Source organism: Peromyscus maniculatus, chromosome 10 (assembly GCF_049852395.1).
Source record: "Peromyscus maniculatus bairdii isolate BWxNUB_F1_BW_parent chromosome 10, HU_Pman_BW_mat_3.1, whole genome shotgun sequence".
Lineage (NCBI taxonomy): Eukaryota > Metazoa > Chordata > Mammalia > Rodentia > Cricetidae > Peromyscus > Peromyscus maniculatus.
This window is the reverse complement of record NC_134861.1, coordinates 96,062,106-96,080,119: the sequence shown is the minus strand read 5'-3', so window position 1 is coordinate 96,080,119 and position 18,014 is coordinate 96,062,106. Positions and strand designations below refer to the sequence as shown.

The 18,014-nt window shown below is 44.6% G+C and overlaps 1 protein-coding gene across 7 annotated transcripts in view; it reads right to left on the bottom strand.

The window, feature by feature from the left end:
• Positions 1–16,043, bottom strand: part of Ptpn13 (protein tyrosine phosphatase non-receptor type 13) — a 175,653-nt gene extending 159,610 nt beyond the window's left edge. For 6 of the 7 annotated variants that reach the window (XM_076546807.1, XM_076546810.1, XM_076546812.1 and 3 more), the window contains exon 1: positions 15,911–16,041. The gene's annotated coding sequence lies outside the window, so the exon portion shown is untranslated. Of the gene's footprint in view, positions 1–15,910 lie in introns of all 7 variants that reach the window. The other variant, XM_076546808.1, reaches the window with a different exon arrangement.
• Positions 16,044–18,014: the final 1,971 nt, after the last annotated feature.

The window sequence follows — 18,014 nt, the reverse complement described above, 5'->3', positions numbered from 1 at the left end:
GCAGGTAGATCGCTGTAAATTTGGGGCTAGCCTGGTCAACATAATGAGAACCTGTCTTACTTTGAGAATTGCGGTACCTAGCTTCTTTGCTCCTTCATCCTCTTAAGGAAATCGAAATAGATGAAAGCTCCTTTCCCACCCATACAATGATAATGCTTCAGTTTTATCCAATATTTAGCAACTCCATTAAAAGGAAATTTCAAACCTAAACGTTATAGTTGAAGATGGTGTTAATAGTTCAAAAGTGTCAGAAATTTTGACAAATTATATAATGTGAGAAAAAAGAAAAATATGTGATACTCTATTGGGGGGGGGGGGGGAAGAGGCAAGTTTCCTATGCAGAAATCCTTTTCAGCAGCCACATTTATACTTAACATGCACGTCCATGTTAAGGAAGACAAGCAGATCAGGGTGCCATCAGCAAAGCTTCCTCCTGGCTTTGCACAACAAGGGAAAGGAAGGATGCAGGTCCCTCAGGTAGGGACCTGGATATAAAGGAGGAAGGTGACAGATTCTATCTCTGGGGGTGGGATAGTACACAAGTTCTATCTATTCTAAAGATACCAACAGGTTAGATAGCGCACAGTTACTAAAGTCCACACAGCTCCTGCCTTTCTGTGGTCAACAGAACAACTTGCTTTACAAAAGAGCCACATGGTCATGTGCACTACCTGCCTGTGGAAAAGAGTATGTAATTCCTAAAAGGAGTATGTAATTCCTAATAATAAAAAAGAAAAGGTATGAACAGAGTGGAGGGAAATGGTTAACAGATTTAAATTTTTGTCTACAAGAACTCTAGTGTGCAAACTCTACCTTTCCAATGAAGATCAAAGAAAGAATCCGTGTTCCCTGAAAGAACTGATTCAAAAGGGAAGAAAACTTTGTAGTAGTTTTGAGTTCTATAAATAACAGCTGTCCAACAAACTAAGAGACAATTTTCGATGCATGAAGCACACTGTGTGGGGCTGGTCAAAACGTCTCTAACAGGCATATCTTAGTAAGTACATTATTTCCAGCTCCAACCAAAAGTTAGTAATGGTTTTCACTTGAATTATTTAGTGTTATATTAAGAATACAGGCTTGGAACCAGATTGCATAGATGCAAAACATGGACTTTTCCACTGATTATCTATATTACTTTGCATAATTTATCTAGTGTCATCTTGATTTCCATAGCTGTAGGAAGAAAGACAGCAGGGGAATGTACCATACACTGCTTTGAAGGATCAAATTTTTACATTAAAGCAGTATATTTTGAAATCGATAATTTTTTTTTTTACCTAACATCTTTGAAAGGCACTCACCCAGCCTCAAGTACTTCTTGCTTCTATTATAAAACACTTGGCCTAAATTATACAATGCATGGGAATCAATTAGCCTACTTCACATTAAAAAGAATCTTCAGGTCAGATATCATAACTCTTGATTCAACCCCCTTCCCAATAATAATAAATAATTTTTTTCTCAAAAATATTCTTGATTAAATCTTTTTCACATAGTCAAGAAGTAACATATTTTCAAGTGAGTAAGTGAACCAGGAGCTCGTTAATTTAGGTGGCAGACTAACATTATCCCCTCTGGGGATTTTCTTAGACATTGCTGAGTTGGAAAGATGGCTCAGGTAGTAAAGGCGCGGCCACCAGGCCAGATGGCCTGTGCTCAATCCTTGGGTCCCACACAATGGAAGGACGGAGTCAACTTCCACAAACAGTCCTCTGACCTTCACACATGAGGAGGCATAGGATGCGTGAGCACACATGCACTCACTATATTAATACATGTAATTTTTCAAAGCTTAAAAAAGAACTTTGTTTTACAAGTAGCAGCAAAGGAAACACTAGAACACCACTGAGTACATCTTACTAATCAAGGCAAGGCATGTGAACCCTTCGTGACCTGGCTAGTTAGGATGCTGTTTTAGAATCTTGGACCACATCTCAAAGTTACCAGATTAAGTGAGTCAACCAGATCACTATAAGCAACAATTAAGTATTTGTAGATAGTGAAGGAATTTCATGTGTTTTTTAAAAATGAAACGTGTACATCAGGGGTCTGTAAGAGGGCTCAGTGGGTAAAGGTTCTTGCTACTAAGCCTCATAACAGAGTTCAACTCCCAAACTTGTATAAAGGTGAAAATAATCAATTCCATAAAGTTGACCTGACTTCCACACACGTGCTGTGTTCCACTTCCACACTTACACACACACACACACACACACACACACACACACACACACACACACACACAAAATAAATAGCAAAAGCTTTTAAAAAGTTAACATCGAGTGGCCAAATACTTACTGTGTTTATTGAACTGACTCACATTTGATGGTATACCAGATAAAACATTTACCTGGATTTAGATCCAAAGTTAGGATTCATTTCAAAGCTTCTAGTAGACACATGCCAAATTCAATGTTAATCTCCGAGAGGACGAAAAGTTCTTTAATAGTCAAAACAATTTTCAGAAAGCATTCTCAATTACTTTAAAGATTTGAATCCTAGTGATTTTCATCATCAATAAATAAGCCTAAAGGCTGACAATAAAATTGCTCTAATGGCAAATTAAACCCAGCTACAATAGCAGAGTGCTGGACAACAGAAAGGGATTCGTTTTCATTGAGACCGTTTCTGAATTTACAGCTTGTCTGGCTCATCTTAAACACAAACTCCAGGCCTAGATTAAGTGATCAAGCAACCAACTTATCACAAAGTATTTGCAATGAAACAAACACCTCACACATTTTATCAAAAGCCAAGATCCTCTGCTGGCCTGCTCTAACAATGGGCAGATAGCAGAAGAACACAGAAAATAAATTCGATGTAGCGACTTATTGTGTAAATTTCCAAAGTGCTGCGTAAATCACTTTCCCACTCTGCTCAAAACACCCACGCAATCTTCCCCTCATTTCCCAGGAAAGCTGCTTTGATTACAGGAATTCCTCCACCTAACTCTCTCCCTTCCTTCTAGACTCTTCTGCCACTTGAAATCTCACAGGATCTGTTCTAGAACCTCCTGCTAAGAAGGAATACTGTTCCGATCCTCTGAAACCCCCCAGATCATCCAGCCCTCCTCACTGTGGCTCCACACACATGCTCCATTTTAATTTGTTTCCTCCCTCTTCCTACATCAGCACTGGGATAGATGCCCCTGCTGCAACTTCAGCAGCCTGGCTCCTCTGTCTCCGGACTCTCACTGGCTGCCCAGGCATGGCAATCACCTGACTCCCACTCACTGGCATTCCACTTCCCTGGGTCTTTGACTCTAGATCTGCCCTTCTCTGTCCTCTCCCTTTCCCCCCTTTCTCAAGCCATCCCTAACACTTCCGGGTTGACACTTCCTTTCTCAGGCATTCTTGTTGTGCTCTAGGACACAGCACACTCATTCCCAGGCATCTAACATTTTCAAGGTTCTGCTCAACAAACTCTGCTTCCCAAGTGAGTCCCCGCTTTTCATCAGCCCACACTTTCCTTGTGAAGGTTTTTATTCTGTTTATTGTACAATAAACAATGGTTTCCTATCTTTTCTATGCTTAAAAAACTATAGACTCTGAGTTTGGGGACAGAAACCATTTTTCTCCCCCGCCCCCAAGTAGTCTCAAAATAAAGTAATCCTGAGCACAAAGTGGCTACTGAAAGTCTTCAGGGTGCTGTAAACTGTTTACATCAGGAACAAAATTACTTACAGAATCAGTTACCACTGGTGTTGCTGTCTCAGCTACATTCAACTGATACATGGTAAGCGTTTCTCACCAGTCTCCCTTATGTCACATTTTCAAAGGCACAAGGTAGGTTTAGATGTTTCCTTTTAATCCTGAATGGGCTCAGGTACAGCCATGCTGCATTTAAAAACATCACATGAAAAAAACCCATCTGATAACAAAAGCAGAGGCAGGCCTCCTCAGAACAGCGTGCACCACAGAAGCTAACCCTGAGTGATAAGCAGAGAACTAAGGCTTCAGGCTCGCACTGTGGCCATATTTCTTAGGCTTCTATTTCTTCAAGCAGGCAGAAGAAGAGTGGAATGAACACAAAGAATTCTTATAAACTCAACTTGTTTATATATTTACCATTCAGAAATAAAGCTTACAAAACCTTATCAAGGAGATATTATTTTTTTCCATTTTACAAAACAAACTCAGAAGAAATAATCCTAAATCACTCTGTTAAATAAAACTTAAAACTGAGGACTACCTGAACTCAAAATCTGAACTCCTTCTGCTATGTTGTGCTTCCTAACTACTCCTGAATGTGAATGAACAAAGCAAGACACTCTGTTTTCAAAAAAACTAAACATTTATGAATGGCTATGAATAGACATTGATTTGTTTTGTTAAAATGTTAGCATTAACTCATCTTAGTGGATCAAGAGTAGACCAAATGCTGATTGACCAACTGCATGAATGAATGATATATTACCAAGAATAAAGTACCAAATAATGCAAAGAACAACGGCAGCAAATGGTCTTACTGCCACAAACCAGCCTCCCCAAGGAGCGTGTACAGTGTTCAACGTCCCCACTGTATGGTCACACAAATGTAATCCTAGCTATGGGGAGAGTGAGAATGAAAGGCAGAATTCAAGGCCAGCCTGGGCTACATAGCAAGATGCAGTCTCAAAAACAAAACCCATAGACACATACTCACAAACACACACACACACACACACACACACACACACACACACACACACACAATGTTGACTTCAAAGAGAACAATAACTGGATCCCCAATATCTACTATACTATAATTTGTTTTATAGGACAACCAAATATCCACCAAAACCCCTATAACTTTCAACTTCCCTAACAAGTTGGGGTTGCCAAAAGAAATGGAAGTCATTGGGTGAGAAGAGGTATACTGTGTAGAACTTCCCACTTCCTAGTTATCCTCTCTGCCTGCAACAATAACATTTCAAATAGAATGCTGGCAGCCACTTCGCAATCATGAAGCCATATTGAGGATAAAAACTGTGCAATACAAAAATAGAAAAGAAAACAGTTGTCTGGGGAATCGATGGCATATTCAGAAACTGCCACTAGCTCAGCTCCAAAGGATTATGCCCAGACACTGTGATATAGTAAAGAAAAATCCCAGCTTTCCACAGCCCATTATTACATTTGGTTTCTTTTCTTTTTTTTTTTTTTTAAAGATTTATTTATTATGTATACAGCATGTGTGACTGCAGGCCAGAAGAGGGCACCAGATCTCATTACAGATGGTTGTGAGCCACCATGTGGTTGCCGGGAATTGAACTCAGGACCTCTGGAAGAGCAGTCAGTGCTCTTAACCTCTGAGCCATGTCTCCAGCCCCTACATTAGGTTTCTTGCATTAACTACGAACTGCAATTTCTCACCACTATGAAGGAACACAAGTAGTTCACTGAAAATGGTGAGCAAAGGGAGCACAGTGAGGACCTGGAACAGCAAATCATCCCTGTGTATCACCGGCGACTGGCAGAACAGCAGTTCATGAACAAGGGGCCCTTTAAAAGTTAAGCAGGGTGAGAATGCTGCCATGGCTTAGATCAGGTCCAACTTGCAACATCAGACGGCTCTGGAAAACCTTGAACAGAGCCGCTCATCCACAATGATATTATCTAACACCCATCTGGGCAGGACAGTATCCCCTTCCCAATGTGATCTTTATGACTTACACTGGAACTGTATCATACCAAGACCTTAGACTAACCTTGAAATAAACGCTGGTGAGCTAAAGTAAACATCAAGAAAGATTTAGAGGAAATGTTACTTAAAATACCTCCCCTGGGTTCTCAGGTGCACACTGAGTGTGAAACATTATGTAACAACATTAAAATACTGTTTACAAGTTGAAGTATGCTGAGCAGCAGTGGCCCATGCCTTTAATCCCAGCACTCCGGAGACAGAGGCGGGTGGATCTCTCTCTGTGAGTTCGAGGCCAGCCTGGGCTACAGAGCGAGATCCAGGACAAGCACAAAGCTACAGAGAAACCCTGTCTTGGGGGAAAAAAATAAAAAAAAAAAAAAAAGCTGAAGTAGCCAGGTGTGGTGGCACACACGCCTTTAATCTCAGCACTCTGGAGACAAGAGGTAGGATGATCTCAGTGAGTTCAAGGCCAGCTTGGTCTTCTACATATCTAGTTCCAGGACAGCCAGGCCTCCACAGAGAAGCAGTCTCAAAAAAAAAAAAAAGTTCCCATTTGTATCTTTTTTGTTTGTTTGTTTGTTTGTTTTTTGGTTTTTCGAGACAGGGTTTCTCTGTGTAGCTTTGCGCCTTTCCTGGAACTCACTTGGTAGCCCAGGCTGGCCTTGAACTCACAGAGATCCGCCTGGCTCTGCCTCCCCCCAGTGCTGGGACTAAAGGCGTGTGCCACCACCGCCCGGCTTCAGGTGAATGCTTTAAATACCAAATATTGGGCTGGAGAGATGGCTCAGAGGTTAAGAGCACCGACTGTTCTTCCAGAGGTCCTGAGTTCAATTCCCAGCAACCACATGGTGGCTCACAACCATCTGTAATGAGATCTGGCGCCCTCTTCTGTATACATAATAAATAAATAAATCTTTAAAAAAAATAAAATAAAATAAATAAATAAATAAATAAATAAATACCAAATATTTACTTCAGTTGAAATAAATAGCTGAAATATTCCAAGTTACACTTTTCTAGAAGAGAAAATAACAAGGGAAACTAAGTTTCTTAAAAGAGTTCTCTGATTTTAAATAATTCTCAGATCATCTTTCTTCAAAATACAAAGCAAAATGCAACTTTAAGTGCCTTTGCTATCATTTCATGATTCCATGAGCATAATTGTTCTAACCTAGATATTCATTAAGAATGATTCGTTTTGATTCCATGAATATACTACATGTGGTGGTACACACTGTAAATCCCATCACTGAGGCAGGTGGATCAGGAGTTCAAGGTAAATCTAGGCTTCATGCTGAATTTGTAGCCATCGTGGGCTATGCTATAAACAAAAATACACTATCTGTAGTGTGTATTCAACAGTGTATCATCTGAGTAGGGGGAAGGAGTATATGAAAAAGAATTAGCCACAAAGAAAGCAGTTTTAACTGAAATCAACATTTCTTTTCACTTATACTAAGAGCATATTAAACCAGTAAAACCTTGGCAACCAAGTAGGCATGCAGGAAAGTGAATGACGCAGCTTCTTTCAAGCTGCTAGTCAGCAGCGGACACAGTGGAAGTCACCATTAAATTCAATGGTTCAAGGTCAGCTTCCAATTTTCTAAAATTCTTTGGGATTTTTTTTTTCTTCTCTACAGGGAAATCTTTCACCATGGGGGGGAGGGGGAGGACGGAAGTCACTCTGTGTGCTCATGTTAGCACCAAATAAGAGTAATAAGAGTTTCCTTTTGAAAATCTGATCATGTCATTTGATAACTATGAGCCTTCCTAGGCAAAGAAAAAGATATTCCTTCAAAAGGAAACCTCATCTATTCCTAACACTGGAGACAGAATGATGACTGTTCTATTTTTAGTGTTTGGGACATTACATTTCCACATCTCAAGCTTAGCATCTGAAAGGAATTAAGCTATTTGGTCGGCCTTCGAGCACTCTGAAAAGGAAGTTAGAACTAGGTACAACAGAAAGAGGTAATGCTGGCATCCAACATGTGTGCTGTGGAGAGGTGCCTTAAGGTAAGATGAGGGACGAGGGGAAATGCTGGAGGTGGAAGGGGTCAAAAGGGAGGGGCTGGGTGGGGCAGCTGGAGGGTGAGGGTTGGGAGGACTAATCAAAACAAAACAAAAGCCATTCAGTAACTTGCTGTCTGGAGTTCAATTAAAAAACATAAGACACTCTTGGGCATATACCCAAGGAATGCTGATTCATACCATAAAGATACATCCTCAGCTATGTTCATAGCAGCACTATTTGTAATAGCCAGAACCTGGAAACAACCTAGATGCCCGTCAACGGAAGAATGGATGAAAAAATGTGGTACATATACACAATGAGTACTACTCAGCAGAGAAAAACAATGAAAGCATGAAATTTGCAGGCAAATGGATGGAACTAGAAAAAATCATCCTGAGTGAGGTAACCCAAACCCAGAAAGACAGTCATGGTATGTACTCACTCATAAGTGGATTCTAGATATAAAATAAAGAACAATCAGACTACAACCCATAGAACCATGGAGGCTATATATATAGCATGGAGGTCCCTAGGACGACTGTGGCTTATAATAAATTTCGGTTTTACTCAATTATTGAAAAAAAAATTATCCAAATGAATGGAAACACATGAACTATGAACCAAAGGCTGAGGGGCCCCCAGCTGGATCAGGCCCTCTGAATAGGTGAGACAGTTGATTGGCTTGATCAGTTTGGGAGGCATCTAGGCAGTGGGACCAAGTCCTGTGCTCATTGCATGAGTTGGCTGTTTGAAACCTGGAGCTTATGCAGGGACACTTGGCTCAGTCTGGGAGGAAGGGACTGGACCTGCCTGGACTGAGTCTACCAGGTTGATCTCAGTCCTCGGGGGAGGATTTGCCCTGGAGGAGGTGGGAATGGAGGGTGGGCTGGGGGTAAGGGGAGGGGGTGGGAGGAGGGAGAATAGTGGAACCCGTGGCTGATATGTAGAACTGAATGGAATTATAAAATAAATTAAATTTAAAAAAAAAAAGATAACATGTGGCCCAGGAAATATATAAAGTAACAACATAAAAAAACAAACAAACATAAGAGAGAGTTTGAAGGCAGAGACCCAGATAGGACAGTCAATGCTGGCACTAAAAATACCCCAGTGCCAGATGTGGGGTACCGCAGTAGGTCCCAAGGCTTTTTTGGGAAAGAGGAAAGGCTCTTTCCATTCCTCTTGGCTACTGTTGGAGTCACCTGGAAAGAGGGCATCTCTGGAGGATCTGACCTGTGGGCTTGTCTTGTCTGTGGGGCATTTCGTCTACGATTTCTGTAGGAGGACCCACTGTAGGTACACCCCTGGGCAGGTGGCCCTGAATTGTGTAAGAAGGTTGGTTGCTAAACAAGCAAATAAGCAGCATTCCTCTGGGGTTTCTGCTTCAGTTCTGCCTTACTTCTCCATGATGAACTACAGAAGTGTAAGTCAAACAAACCCCTTCCTCTCGAGAGGTTTTTGGTCAGTGCGTTATACCACAGCAAGAAAAAGCTACCTAGGAAGTTACTCTCCAGGACTAGTTCATAAGAACCTATCGCTGAAAAGACTACACACCCTGGGCGCAAGATAGGGAGACATCAAGCTGGAACTAAGCTGGCAGTTTCCTCCCTGCTGACTGGTTCTCACAGTGCCGAACGGTGTTATGCGGGCCACCAGGGATGTATCAAGGGTCTTCTCCAGCAGGAACCTTAGGCAGTACAATACCAACCTGCCAGGCAAGATGCCCACGGGTGGCATGACTGGAGTGACCAACTGCTTGATGGCTGTGTCTGAGGACTGCCCCACAAAGGAGGAATCCACACTTTAAACCAGTCCAGAACTAACGATGGAGGAGGTCGCAGGCCCTAGGTGGGAACCTAGTACTACTTCTTGGTTGAATTAATACCATCAAACCACATTATAAATATCAATGTTTATACCCACAAACAAAGGAGTTATGGAGTAATCCTTTTGTACACAGTGAAGATGTATCACTGTGATTGGTTTAATAAAGAAGTTGACTGGCTAATAGCTGAACAGGATAAAGGGAAGCAGGAATCTTAAAAGTTCTTATTAATAAAATCAAACCCGAGGCCAGTTATTGGGGTGAATACTGGAAGGTCAGAGATACAGAACAAGCCACAGCTACATCACCTTGCCAATTCCTCAGCTGATCCTGTTTCCTCAGACTGGAAGCCTCTGAGTCCTCATCCAGGATGAATCCCAGCTGAACTGTGCTGCTTCAAAGCCTGAAAGCTTATCCAGCCGAATGCTTAACCAGCCAAATGCTTCTAGTTTCTGGTCCTCACACCTTATATATCTTTCTGCTTTCTACCATCACTTCCCTAGGATTAAAGGCTTGCTTCCTGGGATTAAAGGCGTGAGTCACCATGCTTGGCTGTTTCCAATGTGGCCTTGAAACTCACAGAGATCCCAGATGGATTTCTGCCTCTGGAATGCTAGAATTAAAGGCGTGTGCTATCACTGCCTAATTAGTGGCTTTTCTGTTCTCTGACCCCAGATAAGTTTATTAAGGTACACAATATTTGGGGGAACACAATACCACCACAATAAAGTTAAGCAGGAAAGCCAAACTGAGAATGCTGGGAAGGAGAAAGGCAGAGTGTGGAGCAGCCAGTCAGACACAAGAAGGAGCAGATGAACGTGCCATGCTAATAAAGGAACCACCACATGGCAGAGCGCAAATAAGGGATATGGGTTAGCTTAAAATGTAAGAGCTGGTTAGTAATAAGCCTGAACTATTAGCCGAGCATTTATAATTTATATTAAGCCTCCGAGTCAATTATTTGGTAAGCGGCTGTGGGTATTTGGGAACAGGTGGGCAGGAGAGAAATGTCCAACTACACAAAAGCTACTTAGTTTTAATCAGAGAAACTGCTTATATTAATGACTTTGCAGCTGCTGTGGTAAAACACCATGCCCACAGCAACTTAAGAAAGAGTTTATTTTGGCTTATGGTTCCAAAGGGAGATGAGTCCATCACGTCAAGGAGGCAGTCAGGAGGCATGGTAGCCGATGCAGCAAACTGGGGGCTCACATCTTGAACCTTAAGCAGGAAGCAGGGAGAAAGAACGGGGAATGGCACATGGCTTTGAAACCTCAAAGCCCATGCCCAGCAACACACTTCCTCCAGTAAGGCAACATCTCCTAAACCTACCCAAACAGCACCACCAAAGAGAAACAAGCATTCAAGCATCTGGACTTATGGGTACATTCTCATTCAAGTCTCCACACATCTTGCAATGAAAAGAGGGACAAGATGCTGATAATAAAGGACACTTAAGAACTAGGCCTAAACAGTTATACCACCCTTCTAAGGCTCAATGAACATTGCCTAAGAGAGGACAGAAGGAACGTAAGCACCATTAGATAAGGAGAAGGACTACACAATGCAATTTCTAAGCATGACATAGCAGCTGCACCTACTGGTCGCAGGCCTCTGCAAACTGCATCCACCAATAGTCAAGTGTAGATGAAGAAAGGCTAACACCGCCCTATCACTTCCTGTGAACCTACCGGCAACTGTGTTAGCCAGGATTCTCTAGAGGACCAGAACTTATAGAAGGGATGGGTATACACATGTATTTATAGGATTTATTAGAATGGCTTACATTTTAGTGGTCAAGCTAGTCCAACAATGGCTGTCTACCAACAGAAGGTCTAACAAAAAACAAAAAACCAACCCTCACAGGTGTACCCAGTCATTTGAGTTTTAGTTAATTCCAGATGTAGTCACATTGACAACCTAGAACAGCCAAATCACAGCAACATCTGGGGAGATGGGAAGGCAGAGTATCTAGCTGCATACCCACTGGTGAGCACGCCAGGATCTAATGGACAGTTCAACATCTGTGGTCACACAGACAGCCCTGATTAAACTCCATGAGAACAAAACAAAAAGTCATGAATATGGGGAAAAGGTTTGTAAAGAGAAGGGGATTGGCAGGGTTAGGAGGGTGAGGGAAGCATAAGTGAGATGCATTATAGCCATGAATGGAATTGTCAGAGAATAGAATTTATTAAACAACAACAAAAACCAACCCCTCTCAGGAGAAAGATATGGCATTTATCTTTTCTTAAAAGAACAATTCTAGAGGGCTGGAGAGATGCTCAGTGGTTACAGCACTTGTTGCTCTTGCAGAGGACTCAGGTTCAATTCCCAGCATCCACATGGAGACTTACAAGTGTCTCAAATTCCAGTTCCAGGGTATCCAATGCCTCCTTGTGGACTCCACAGACCAGACACAAACATACTGCACATACATGCAGGCAGGCAAACATTCACATACACAGATAAAAACAAATCTTAGAAAACAGCAACTTCAAGGCTGGGAATGGGAATGGAGTCAGTGGATATAAACAAGGCTCCATCCAGGTTTAACCCCAACACTAGAGAAGACAAGGAAATAGAGTGCACACAGTCTAAATTACAAGTACAGATGCTCTCATGCACACACAGACACACAGACACAAAGAAAAATACAATGAAGTGAAAATATTTTCTAAACTATGGAGATGAGTCCAGAGCATTGCTTCCCAAGGTATTTCTATGGAGTCATCTCTTGAGTAGCTTCTAGAACTTCAGATGCCTGGCTCTTACCCTGAGAACTATTTTGTTTGATAGGGGCTGGTGTCAGAGCATACAAAATATTAAAATCTATCTAAGTGACTCTAAGAGACAATGTAGCTGGGTACCACTAAGCTAGAAAGAACATCAGAAAAGAAGCACAGATGCTCAATGAGGCAGACATTTCTTTGCTGGCCTTTTGACAACCCAGATTCAAGGAAAAAAACAAACCAAAACAAGAACTCTAGTGCTAAATGTGAGTTACACAGTCTAGACCAATGGTTCTCAACTTGTGGGTCACCTATCAGATAGCCTGTATATCAGAGATTTATGATTCATAACAGTAGCAAGATTACAGTTATGAAGTAGTAACAAAAATAATCATACAGTTGGGGGTCACTACAACCTGAGAAACTGTATTAAAGGGTCACAGCATGAGGAAGGTTGAGAACCACCGGTCTAGACATTCAGAAATGACCCGAGGAGACAGTCACAAGCTTCTATAGTTAAGAATGCTATTTCATTCTGTAGAAGGATAGAAGGAGGGTGAACAGGCTAAACAAGATGATGTGAGCTTGCACTTAACCATGTCTATGCATACTTAATCTCATCTTCTAGATGAACTGGAGGTAGACACTGTTGAATTATTTACAGGTGAGACATAAACTTCAGGTCTCTGGGATTTGGAGACCTCTGCCAGACAGTTGGGTCCTTTGAACTCTTCAGCACAGGTTCTGCTCCAAGCAGTTTCTTTGAAAACATTTTCACACTTTTCCATTGTGAAAACAAAACAACAGAGAAGCAAGTTTCTTTGGTCAAGCATCCGGTAATCAAACATTTAACCGAGCAGTGCGTTGCTAAAGCTCCTAGGCATCACACAGCCAGCTATGACAGAATCCCATTAAGTTAAGGTCACATCTACACCACCTTATATATGTGATCTCTTAAAAGTTACTCTTTCGTTTTGTTGGTTTTTGTAAATAATTAAACAATTGGTTTCCTACTGCTTTACAAGCTATTAATAATGGCCACACGTTTGGGGATGGAGTGTGGACAGTACAGGGCATTCCCTCATGACACCAGAATAGAAGGATCTAGAGCAGGACGTGATGCATGGTTTTAATCCCAGCACTCAGAAGGAAGAGGCCAGCAGAGCTCTGTCAATTCCAGGCCAGCCTGGTTTACACAGGGAGTTCCAGAACAGTCGGGGCTCTGTAGAAAGACCCTGTCTCAAAACAAAACAAAACAAAAAGCAGACTAGAAGGATCTTTAAACAATGTTTCCACTTTTCCCTACACTATTGTCAGGCCTCCTCTCTCAGCGTAGGGGCATGCTAGTTCTGATATGACATGAAAATTTTAACTTTTATTTAGCTCATTAAAAGCCACATATCAATTTACTGATGAAAAAACTATCTTTTAAAAATACAGTTTTTGTGTACTAGGCCCACTTTAATTTTTAAATGGAGAAAAACTTTCAGAAAAGGAGGAGGGGGGAGCAGGGAGAAGACCTATTCTACCCTAAGCAGCAGGATCTTTCCTTGCTTCTCAGGCTCCACCTTTTCAAGTGATAAGAACTCAAAGGAGTCGTGCCAGCTGCAGCAGAGACCTGGTGACAATACTTTAAAGTCTCTATCCTAACAAGACCTACAGACTTCCCCAAACACATTCCAAGTAAGAACATGCTGACAAATGTACTGGCTTGGAGCATGGCTGGGTTTCATTTCAATTTTAAATAGCATTAATTATAATTTGATTCACGTTTCATTTTTTAAAATGGCAGAAAGAAAAGGGCAGAAAACGAGGAAAAAGAAGTTCCAGTTTCCCCAGACACTCTTCTTCTGTAACAGATTTGGGACGGGACAAGCAAAAAAACAACTGTTGACGGACAAGCAGCCATGCTCACCCTCCCAATCCCTAATCTACTAAAGGCGAAACATGGCTAGACTCAGTTCTCTTAAATAAAAGATAAGCTCTGTAAGATAAAGACCTAGGTGTGGGTACGCAGCTCAGGCATGGAGCGCCTGCCTGCCTAGCCTGTGCAAAGCCCTGGGTTCCACCCCACCACCCCACCCCCATGATGAACACCTACTATCCGCAAACAAATGGCCCCGTCCATTCTCCTGCTGAAATCCTGCATTTAAGAGGCATCTTACAAACAACATAAAAAAAAAAAGTTTTACAACTTCTGACACCATCGTGGTATTCAAATCTGCCCTTTAAACTGACTGTGTGTCTGTGTGTGTGTGTGTGTGTGTGTGTGTGTGTGTGTGTACTTTTGGATGTTGATAATCATCCTCCAAAAAAAAAAAAAAAAAAAGACTTGGCATAAGGAGGTGTTGGTGGAACAATGTAAATTCAAAGATAAATCTACATAATGGTAAAGGAGGTCACAGTTCTCTGATGCTGAAAGTGAAAGACGCTATAGAATATATCTTTTTTCCTAAATAATCCTGAAGAGTTTCTATTTTAAATTCTAATAGCCATCTCCTTTCTCACCACAGGTACTCCCAGGAAACCTGGAGAACATCTATCTAATTTAGAACATTATGTTATGAAAAAACACTGCAAAGCACACGTAGGACTGGAGGCCACGGTACTTTGTATAAATTTATGAATCTATTGAGTCATTATCGTCATGAATTTAGGGGGAAAAAAACTTCAAGTGAAGAAATAATTTGTACCTCGTCACCACTCCTGGCAGACAACGAGAATGAAGCACGTTTTCACCCCGACCCTGCCAACCCAGTTCAAGAATTTGGGAAAATACCAACGCTTGTTTCATAATACAGGTACTTTTTTTTCCTTCCCATCCTTTAATATAAACTCTCTAGATAGACCTTTTAAAATCTTCCTAATTAGTTAGCAGCGCCCTTCAACCCACAGATCAGGTGTCCCACATTTTGTGTAGGACCCGCCTTGAAAACAAACCCCATTGCCCCATTTTCGGAGAGGTAAACTCAGCTCCAGGCAGCTAGCTCCCTATGAAGTCACCGCGTTTGTTATTTCAAAGATGCAATTAAGGGAAAATAACAGAAGGTTGTCGAAAAGATTAGTCGCCAATGTGGGGAGGTGTCGATCTTTGACTCCGGTAAGGCCCAAGAAACCTGCCCGGCTGTAACTCCGTCCTGTGTCTCCCCGTCCTCCTCCCTCTTCTCACACACAACCGAAGGAAATTAAATTTCCAAAGTTCCGTGAGTTTGGCTTAACTTTTAACTCCGCGGCTCTCCGCGCTCACGTTAACAGAGCCAAAGAAAGTCGGGACGACTGGCCTGGAGCAAGGAGGAGCAAACTCATAGAAAGTTTGATCAGGCAGCGTCTCTCGCGCCCCGGTCCCCGTCCCCACCCCCTGCCCCGATCCCTTACACAGACACATTCTTCTGGGCGGCCTCTCGCCACACCATCTCCGCAATCATTTACAGAAATTAGAAACAGACTCCGGGAGCCCCCTTCCCTCCGCGCGCTCCGCGCAAGGGCTGGCCGCACCGGCTCCACGGGGCAATGTCACAACTCGCTGCCACCCACACAGCCCGTCGCTCCCACTCGGGGAGGGGAGGGGAGGTGGTGGTCTCTGCGCTTCCCACCCGCGGCGCACCAGGCACCCCAACCACCCGAACCGCGGGGACCCGACGGGACCCGACGGGACGCCCCGGAGGCCCGCACATCCCGCCGAGCCCGCCCGGGGCGGCGCGCGCTCCTTACCGGCGCGTGGGGAGCCCCGGTGCGGCCACCGGAGCGCGGCGCGCGCGGGCGCCGAGAGCCGCCGCCTCTGCTTCGCGGAGCTGCTCGGGGCGTGCGCGGAAGGGGTCCGGCGGCGAGGGAAGCAGCATCGCCGGGCGGCGACCCCCGCCGAGCTCCCGCCGGCCCGCGGCGACTCCGCAAGCGCCTCAGCGACGGCCGCCCGCGCGCGGCGCTGCCCGGGCGGCTGAGGAGGACGGACGAGCCGGGGGGCGCTGCTCGGCGGCGGCGGCGGCGCGGAGAGCTCCGGGGACTGTGACCATGGTGTGGTGTCACCCTCGCCGCGGCGCGGCCGGCCCAGCTCCTCGCGCCGCGCGGCTCCTCCTCGCCCCGGCGCGCCGGCCCCGCCCCCGGCCTGTCACTCAACCCCGCCCGCGCCCGGATAGGACCGCGGGGCTCAGCCCCGACGCTCCGCTCCGCCTCATTGGTCCGCCTGGCGCCCCGCCCCGCCCCGTCTCTAGGGGGATGGTATCGCTGGGGTGAGGGGAGGGGGGAGAGAAAGAGACCAGCGCCCCGGTTGCCATGACAACCAGTGCCCTGGGCCCCGGCGCCCGGCTCTGCCTTTGACTCAGCCCCACGCTCGCTCAGGTTGGTGGTGGCGGCGGCGCCGTGGCCGAGGTCTGCGGCTCGCGCTCCTGCCGGGCTCGCCCGCCGACCTGAGGGGAGAAGCCGCTCCCGGGTCCCCAAACTCCAGAAACAACTTTCGGAGGCCCGCGCGTCGGGGGCGGGAGAGTGACCGAACGCGCAGCTGCCATCCCCGGCCCCCTCCAGCTCAAGGACCCCCTCCCCCTCCTCGCAGCCCGGCGTCCCGATTCTCCAGGCACCACCCGGGCTTTGCACGGCCGGGGAGAAAGCGGGGAGAGACAGGGAGCGTCGCCCGGCCAGCTCCCCCCGCTAGCGGCTGCACAGCCCCCGAGAAAGGGTGCGGGCAGTGAAAACAGCTCCGCCAGGTTCCTTCCCACAGCTGCGGAGGGACGGACTTCCAAGGGGGTGCGGTGGCAAACGCAGCCCAAACGTCCCCCGGAAAACTCAAAATGCTCATGTTTTCGTTAAAAAAAAAAAAAAAAAGAAAGAAAAAAAGAAATTCTTGTTGGGTTATTTTGTGAAATTGGTAACCCCAGCGTTTAAATTTTTCCAGTAAAAGGACATGATTAATAAACTACTTTTCTAGAAGCACCACAGCTTTGGCGAAGGCGTATCCTGATAGTGATTTCTCTCCTGCAAACTTAAAACATTTTAATTTCAATTATTTTCAAGGAAGTCCTGCAGAATTCATGGACAGAATAGCATCTTGTGGGCTGGGTTTTGAAAGTTTTTTGTTGTTGGAAGTATTATGTAACATTCTATTTTATACACACACACACTCACGCACACACATGCACGGTTAATTTTTCCGAGACCCCTAAATGGATCTTTTATTTACTTCATGGATCCTCTCAAAATGGAGACAGGAGGCTCATGTGGCTTCTCCAGGAGAGCTGCGATCCCAGGTTCCCCAGCCCCTGAGGCTTTGGTACAGGTGTGATGAATGAGGGAATTAATTAATGATTTACCTCTGGCTACTCTTCGAGTTTTCATCATCTCATTCACCCTATGAATAACTGTGACGGATGGCTTCCAATAGGCCTTGCGAGCATGCACTGAATGGGATCCCCCTAACTCCATGGAACATGCACAGCTCTAAGCCTAAGGTCCCTGTCCTCAAGGAGCTAAGCAGGAAACCCGAGGGAGAAAGCTAGCCTTCTAGAAACAAGTTGAAAGCGAGAGCCAAAAGTGTAGTCAGCTTTGCGTACAGCTGCAAAGGAAAAGTCATGGAGGAAGGGAACTCAGTCCGGGCTCTGAAGGCTGAGTCCTGGGATGAAGGAAGCCAAGCTGAGGGAGAGCGAGCAGCTAAGGGAAACCACATTGAAAACGAGAGAGCAGCAGGCCCGAGTCCCTTCAGCAAACAACAGGGAGCAAGGCCAGCCTGCTGGAGCCGAGGCAGAATGCTCGGAGCCCATCCCCCAGTTTTCAATGTTCCGGTTCATTTATCTGGGAGGTAAGATAGGGAGAGGCCTGTTCCGAGGAA